We start from the raw sequence: 8,113 nt of genomic DNA, 5'->3' as shown, positions 1-8,113 counted from the left end.
ACGGACTTGCAGGTTAAACTGAAGAAACTTCTCCCTCATCCGGACTATCAGTTACTAAAATCGTATCTCACTGATAGACATTTTATTGTAAATCAACTGATAATTATACACAGGACATTTAATAATTCTAGTGTTCTTGATTCTTGACTTGACATTCTTAATAACTTTTCTGTTCTCGATTCTTAATTCTTTTTAATTACTTTGCCAATTCTGATTCTCGTTGTCGATGCATCGTGTTTTATCGTGGTTGAGAAGGCTGGTTCAATAAACCCCTTTCTGTATTCCGATTCTTTCAGAATTTCGTGGAAGGAAAGACTTTCCAGCTAGGAACTTCTCATGCCGATAGAATAGGTGCGTTACAGACTCTTAAAGAATAGTCGAAAATTTCAGGATCTCTAACCATCTTGAATTTTATGGTTATAGCCGCCATAAAATGTCCTCTACCAATTGTAACTTCTGACGAGCTTCGTGTAGCCTCGGTATCTGAACCCCCATTATCCGCAATACTCAACAATGAGCCGATGAGACAACCTTTTTGCTAGACAGGTGTTTTTTTTGCTGTTTACTCGGTGTCTTTCTTATCTTAAACTAGCCAGTTTAACCAGACCTCACCAGACATTTGATACAATGCAATATAATATATATGTGTCATGTCATAACTCTTTTCAACTGTCACTTTGTTTTCTGTCACAGATATTACAAAAACAGTTAAATGGTCTAGTAAATTAGGCCCCTAAAATATATAAAAGAAAAACCATTATAATTTTTGTAAACTTAAAATTAAACAATTTTACCGTATGCATGAATAGCCTTTAACAAATCTCTACTCTTGGTTGTAATCAGAGAAGAACATCAGCAATAACAATTTTTATCCACACTATATACTTGCAGTTCGAGCATATACACCAGTTGAACATACAGAAATAAACAATAATTGTTTTTATAGCGTGAAAATTACTTTAGCTAGAGCAAATATTCACCATTTTCCTATTGGTTCTTCAATTTCTTTTCAGACTTCTTTTTTGAAACAATTTAATCCCGTTGGGATGTTCTGCTGAGATCGAACCAAATGATTATCAAAGAGCTTCATATAGTAACAAGATCTATAAATGGACTGGAGAGTGGAAACTCACTTGACCAATATTTCTCAAGCTAATTTCTCAAGCATAAGATAAAACCTCGAAATATATCTCATTGGCAGGTTAAATTCGAAACATCATGTTAGACAGAAAGCAGAGCATATTAGATTCAAGATCAAGCAACTCTACTGGTTAGTCGGAAGATACTCTCAAGTTGACCAAAAATCAAAGAGAATGGTTTATCACTCAATCATAAAGCCAGTTTGGATTTATGGTATACAAATATGGGTTTGCAAAAAAAACATAAAATCAACTAGTAATCCAACGTATCTTACCGCTACGTAACCAATGAAGAGCTGATGATGACCTCGAAATAAAATGAATATACGAAATGATTCAAGCTTTTGCCTTAAAATGTGAAATAAAGTTCCTAAATCATAGCGACATGGAACCAATACAGCTACTGGACAACAGGCAGGAAATCAGAAGATTGAAGCGAAATAAACCACATGTTTCCACATATTCCACACGAGCTTGTTTATTGTAAAATGGTATTCTTAACTTTAGCTTACGTAGTTTAGTTTTATTTTATTTTGGGAAATACATACTGATGTATAAATCTCGTAGTGGCGTTGCTTGTGTATTAATGGAAGTACAACAGAATATATAGTAATAAATTAATTTGTAGATTAAGATTGTACTAAGCATATCTAATTTAAAATGTAATTATTTTCAAGAATTTACCAATTGTTAATTTAGTATTGAAAAATGTGTAACATTTCATCCTTTGAGTGATACAACAGGTGAAGGTTTAAATAAATTTTTACTCAAAAATATGCTGGTAGATGCCAAAGAATTAACATCTTGCATGAAAATAGAGGCAAAATTAAAATATTCATAAATTTTAAAACCACAATATGTAAAAAATCAATTTTCTTACAAAAATGAGATCAGTCAATTCAAATCCAAGAATTAAAATTTAAAGCGAATTACCTCTTTCCATTGTTAGACAATTACTCTTTCATCTGTTAAAAAACTTTTTTTAAGTCTTCCATTTCCATTCTGATATTTTTTGTGATATTTTATTCTATTGTTTGTTGTATTGTGCAAAATTTTATCGTATATTGAGGATCTTGGCCAGTATTCTCAAGCAAAATATTGCAATATTGGCAAGTATAATTTTATCTTAAACCATGTAACGTAATTACAGTAACGTTACAGCAACGTGGAAGCACTCAAGTGGAAATTAGGAGATTAAAACAGATAAGGCCAGTTAAACTTGTATAGTACATAATAATTAAAACAAATAACAATAAACAAAACTCTTCAAATTCTAAATATCAGATATTATATTCGCTTAAATTATATGAAATTACATTATACATGTATTTTTTCATTTACACTGATATTTTAAATGCTCTTAATTAGGCAGATTCTCTATATATCTACATATAATCATATTAATTATATTAAAAATTAATATTTATACTATTCAAAGTATAACAACTTATTGATAATATGGCGAAGGAAATTTTTCCTCCTTCGTCATATTTTCCGCAAAATTTTGTGAAAATATAAATAATCCAATCGCCTGAAAATTACAGCAACACGTGCTTGACAAATATCATATTTTAATAATTTATTTATTAATTCAATTGTAAATATGCTGGACGGATTTATAAAAATGTCATTGAAATCTATACTCATATGCATACAATAGAAATAGTACGTATGTATTTTTTATAAAGAAACGCATTATCTTTGATCATAATATTAATGTCCGCTATATTATGATTCAATTTCAATCTATGCCAGCCCCATATATTGGTGCTTAGAATTAGTTAAACAACTCATATCACCAGCGCAGATTTAAGGTTCACTTTAAATGGATTCCTTGTAATTAATCATGACAAAAATGCAAGTATTTTTTAGTTATTTTTCACGAATTTCAAACATCAATTCCCAATAGATCCACCTTTTTGAATTTGGTCAATTTCCCATGGTTCTTAATGACCTGCACTCACCATTGAATGACGTGTAACAAATCATTTATAGGATTAATTATTAGTAGTTAATATAAAGAATACATATCATTTTTCTATTAACAAACCGAATGAAACCGCATTTTTAGATAATTATGATAAATATGCATTATGCATAAATATTCAAAGTTACAGGAACAAGACAAAATAACATAAACATCATAGAACATCTTGTTACATATTATAAAGTAATTTTAAATTAATTAAAGTTAACGCGGTACTTATATACTTTTCGATTTACATGCCCAGTCTTGTAGACTATATTTCAATGTATTATACATTTTGTTCTGCAACCCTTAATACAAGCGCTCAGTAAAATATGGTTTATCAAAAAAAAATTTGTATATACGTCATCTTAATTTGAGATGTCAAAACGTCGCAATGTTACCTTATCTACTCTGAGTTTTAGTTCAGTTTGGACTTAACATACAATAAAATTCTAATCTAAATAAAATAATCTACAGCAAAATAATATTATCAAATATAGTTTATTATAACACTATAGTAAATCTAATTCATACATTATTGAAAGATTTAAAACTACAATTAACTACACAATTATAATAGTTTGTAGGTTAGGGTTGTGTTTGATTATATTTACATTGGAATCTTTTACATACCACTTATGAGACAAAGTTCTAGGCACTTTTTTTATGTATTTGTATCCAGTGGAGGCTTAATTCACCTAATTAAAAATTGTATATCCAAGTAATACATTTTACTTTCATTAGAGAGTATATTTACCTTTTACGCTAAGTTGTTGTGGCTCTTGGTACCGTGTCTCGTTGTAAAGACATTTTGATATCACTCTATTTCTCCTTGGTTTTTTCTGTTAATACCTATTTACTTCTTTCTTAATAAAACTAGATTTAATCACTGCATTTTCCATATCTGCCAAAAAGTTACTGTTTTTTTTTCTCTCCTGACACATTTTAAACAAATACTCATATATATTCTGAACAATTACACACATGTGTGTGCACAAGAATCCTTTACGCTCTACAATAACATTTCCTACAGTTAACATATATTAATTATGCACTCTCCTTTACTTGTATCAATTATACAGCAGTGAAACATATACTCAGAACGATTGATTCAATATCTAAGCTGTTAATGTTATGGCCTAACAATCTTTTCCATCAACTTGTTTTCATAACACTATTTTAACTATCATCTTGCCATGAACGACCATTGGGTATATTATTTAAAAGACTAACAGTTTCATTTGAAATAATTGTATTAAATTATGTTTGTATTGAAAAACTGCTCCCTGTTTTTATACATTTCATATATTTAATCTCTGGTAGAGCTAATATCAAGCTGATCTTGATTATCACCCGCTTCGTATGAAGACGGTTTTATTTTCGGTGAATTCAAGATAATATGTTTCATTTTTCGAGATGTTTCAGTAACCGTGTCCATACTAATATTCGGTGCAACTGCAACATGCTAAAAAATATGTTCAATATAAATCGCAGCAAATTAATATTTAATAGTAAAACTGCTTACCTTTCTAACGAATGTGACACCGGACAATTTTACCAGGCTAATTCGGTTACGCGTTCGAACTTATCATTCGAACAGCATTGTGTCTCTTTTTAACTAGAACAAAATATGGAGGAAAATGTTGTCTAAATCTAAAACTAATTTACATATTGCGGCAGAGAATATATTAAATATTTTGATGACGTATGTACAAAACTTTTTTGGATATATTACATTTGATTTGCCACACATAGGAGGAGAGCAAATCATTGATGCTGAGTTAGCGGTAAGATCTATGATGAAAACATCCAACTTCCTTAACGTTTCAGGACCGATGTCTACTGTGATGATAGTATACACGAAACATGGTAAGACATTATCGGTGAAGATAAATGGAAGGCCAAAACCAAAGTTAACTGACAGAAACCGACGAACATTAAAAAGGATTATGGCCAGGTAACCTAAAACTAAACCACCAAATGATAGGCATAGCAGGACTGCTATTGAAACACTTTTTGAAACGGAAGCCAACCTTGAGGCTATGAAAAAAGTGGTGACCATACATTCTGAACACTTGATGAAAAAATATAGTGTGGCCCGAAAAAATCATCCATTACATTGTTACAAAGTTTGTACCAAAAGAAACCTACTATCCTAACTACCTGTTTTCTATTCAGTAATACAGTCAAGCACGAGCGAAGTTTCGTAGTAATTTTGATAGCAATATCGTGATATTCAGCTGGTTCTAACATTCACATCACTGGACGGATTACAGCGAATGAATTTCTCTACATACTACAATGATAAAGTTTTTAATGTGACTAGCATATTGCTGCCAAGCACTGATAATGCGCCCCTACAAATAGCCAAAATGGTTCAGTCCAGGTTTGCGGAGCATCACAATATCTTCTCTGTCCAGCACAATCACCAGACCTCATCATGATTGAAACGTAACTGGGAGTTTTAGAGCAGATTTCTAAATAACGGATATTTTCGTGCAAGAATAGAACAACATTCTTTTAGAATCTATTGAGATACTCACTAATCTACACCTCAACGAATTGCAGCTATTTTAGAAGCAAATGGTGGTCCTAGACTTTATTAATAATTTAATATTGTTCGGTGTTCATATAACTGTATCCATTCTATGTGATAAAGCTAGAAAAGGAACATCCACAATTAGACTAATTTTAATTTCCCACAGAGTGTAGTAGTGGCCAAATATCAGAAATAACTTTTAAAATATAAGTATAATTACATTATTTTTTAGAAAATGACAATTACTTACCTTCAGAGTTGATTAATAAGTTTTATTTCAATTTGAAGTTCCATTATTCTAAAAAAATATAACTGACTAAAAAGAATCACACCAAGAAATCTTCATAAGTAACATCAATTGTCCTAGCTTTATTTCAACAATTCACAATTCAGTTTTGTACTCTTTCTATTTTCGCATATTTCTAAGGATTTCAGATAACAAAAAATAAAACAATAAATAACCGTGTTTATTATTGTCATTTGTACTAGTTATATTTCAAAGTGTAATTAAAAAAAGAATAGATTATCGTGGCTGTAATTTATTCCACTTTTATAATCTCTATTGACTAATTTATTTAGTTTATCTAGTTACAAAATTTATTATATACAAACGATAAAATGCTTAATAAAGATAATACATCATAACCATTAAAGACTAAAAGAACATAGGCCAAATAACATATCTCACAGTTTTCCTTTAGACATCAAGATACAAGCATATCACTTATTTTAGTCAAGAGCCTCGTTATTGAAAGTTACTTAACAGGACGGTTCCTCTAGTGCTGCGATAGTCTCGGGTTTGAATTCTTCGAGGGCCCGTTTGTTACTTTAATTTGGTGTTTTTGTTATATAATTATTGTTATTTATAGGCAAGTATGTAGAATCCGAAAAAAAATCGAGTCGATCGGCGTAAATAGTTTGGGTAAGAACAGATATCTTCAGGATAACGTTAATGTTTAAGTTGGCTAATGATCGAGGATCGTAGTTTCAAGCCCTTCTTAAGCAGTAGATCTGGTCACTAAAAGAGCCAAAAAATTAACGTGACTAAAATGCATACATCTCTCTCACAATGGGGCATTGAATTGGCACTTTCGGTTAGAGGAATATGAAGGAATGGATGGAATACACTTGGGCAATATTTTGTTTTAGAAAAATATTATTTTAATATAAAAAATAATTAAAGAAATAAATAATGGATTGTATAAAATAATAATTTGTGGGCGATTTTGAACCATATTGATTCACGAGTAACACATTCCATCACATTCGAAATATGGAACTGACAACTTTACAGTTTCAAAAATGTGTCACATTGAGAATACTGAGTCTAAATCCTACCTAAAAAAATTATTTAGCTAAATTAGAGACAATATATATGAGTTTCTTTAATTACTTTTAATAAATATCATTGAAATTAGCATTGGGAACTATCGACTAAAAACAGGTGAAACAGTCGACAGTCAAAAAAAAATAGAATTACTGTTTTCAGTCAAATACACTAATCGTTTTTTTCAATTCGTGATGTCAGACAAAGGTGTACGAATAATATCTTATATAAATTGTAATTGAATAAATTGTAAGAGCGGAAAGAAACAAAGAAACTTGCTTGGGCCAGTTAATTTTATATGTAGTTATATTTTCCAGTGGTAGTATAAGCTAGACGGAGATGTGTAAATTCCTTAACGAACTAACTTTTAAAAAATAAAAGATAAAAATATTACTGATCATATTATGTATTATTATAATAATAACAATGCATAACATGAAATATATAATTTAATTTTAAACGAAGTAGAATTACATTTATATTTGAATGTCCTATGGATCTGTAAAAAGAAATGGAATTTTTCTATGAAATTGTATAATACCCCACAATTTTTTTACTGTATTTGAATGTGTTTATTGCTATTTTTAAATAATATAATACTATAATAAATACTATAATAAGCATAGTAAAAAAGCAAACTACCAAAAAAAACATAAAACTACATATATTACATATAAAACTATGTAAGCATAAATTGGGTCCATTTTTGTCAAGGCTGCGGCTAAGACGACAGAGCCAGAACGTTAAATATCAGTCGAATGAAACTAGTAGAACCAAAAATAGTAACTAAATGTACGACTGAAACAGTCTATAGTAAATAGTAACAAAATCAGTCGGACCGAAAATAGCGACTGAAAACAGTCGACTGACGCTAGAGTCGATGGCGTTATTAGAACTAAATCCATACGTTCTTAGGTAACCCTCAAAAAATGCGTGTATAAATTTGACAGCTGTCGGAGCATTAATTAAGCTAAATTATAGCATTTTGAGTGAGGAAAAATACAGTTGAAGCAAAAACTTAGCTTGATGACGAGTTTCCGAACACTAGGATGCCCTAGGAAAATCAATCATCAGGGATTTGTGTGGTAAGCTTAGACGTGGTGAGATGAGCACCGAAGACGGTGAACGCAGTGGACGGC

At 30.4% G+C, this 8,113-nt stretch overlaps 1 long non-coding RNA gene across 1 annotated transcript; it reads right to left on the bottom strand.

Annotated features, from left to right (window-relative positions):
- Positions 1 to 3,625: 3,625 nt before the first annotated feature.
- LOC143198397 (uncharacterized) lies at positions 3,626 to 5,755 on the bottom strand. Its single transcript, XR_013006211.1, has 3 exons — positions 4,634 to 5,755; positions 3,866 to 4,573; positions 3,626 to 3,806 (listed from the first exon to the last, which is right to left on the bottom strand). It is a non-coding gene; the product is annotated as an uncharacterized LOC143198397 (long non-coding RNA).
- Between the last annotated feature and the right edge of the window lie 2,358 nt (positions 5,756 to 8,113).

This window comes from Rhynchophorus ferrugineus, unplaced genomic scaffold (assembly GCF_030347505.1).
Source record: "Rhynchophorus ferrugineus isolate W39M unplaced genomic scaffold, kcgeb_rfMv2 rfM6, whole genome shotgun sequence".
Lineage (NCBI taxonomy): Eukaryota > Metazoa > Arthropoda > Insecta > Coleoptera > Curculionidae > Rhynchophorus > Rhynchophorus ferrugineus.
The sequence above is the reverse complement of the archived record's forward strand: the minus strand, read 5'-3'. Positions and strand labels throughout refer to the sequence as shown.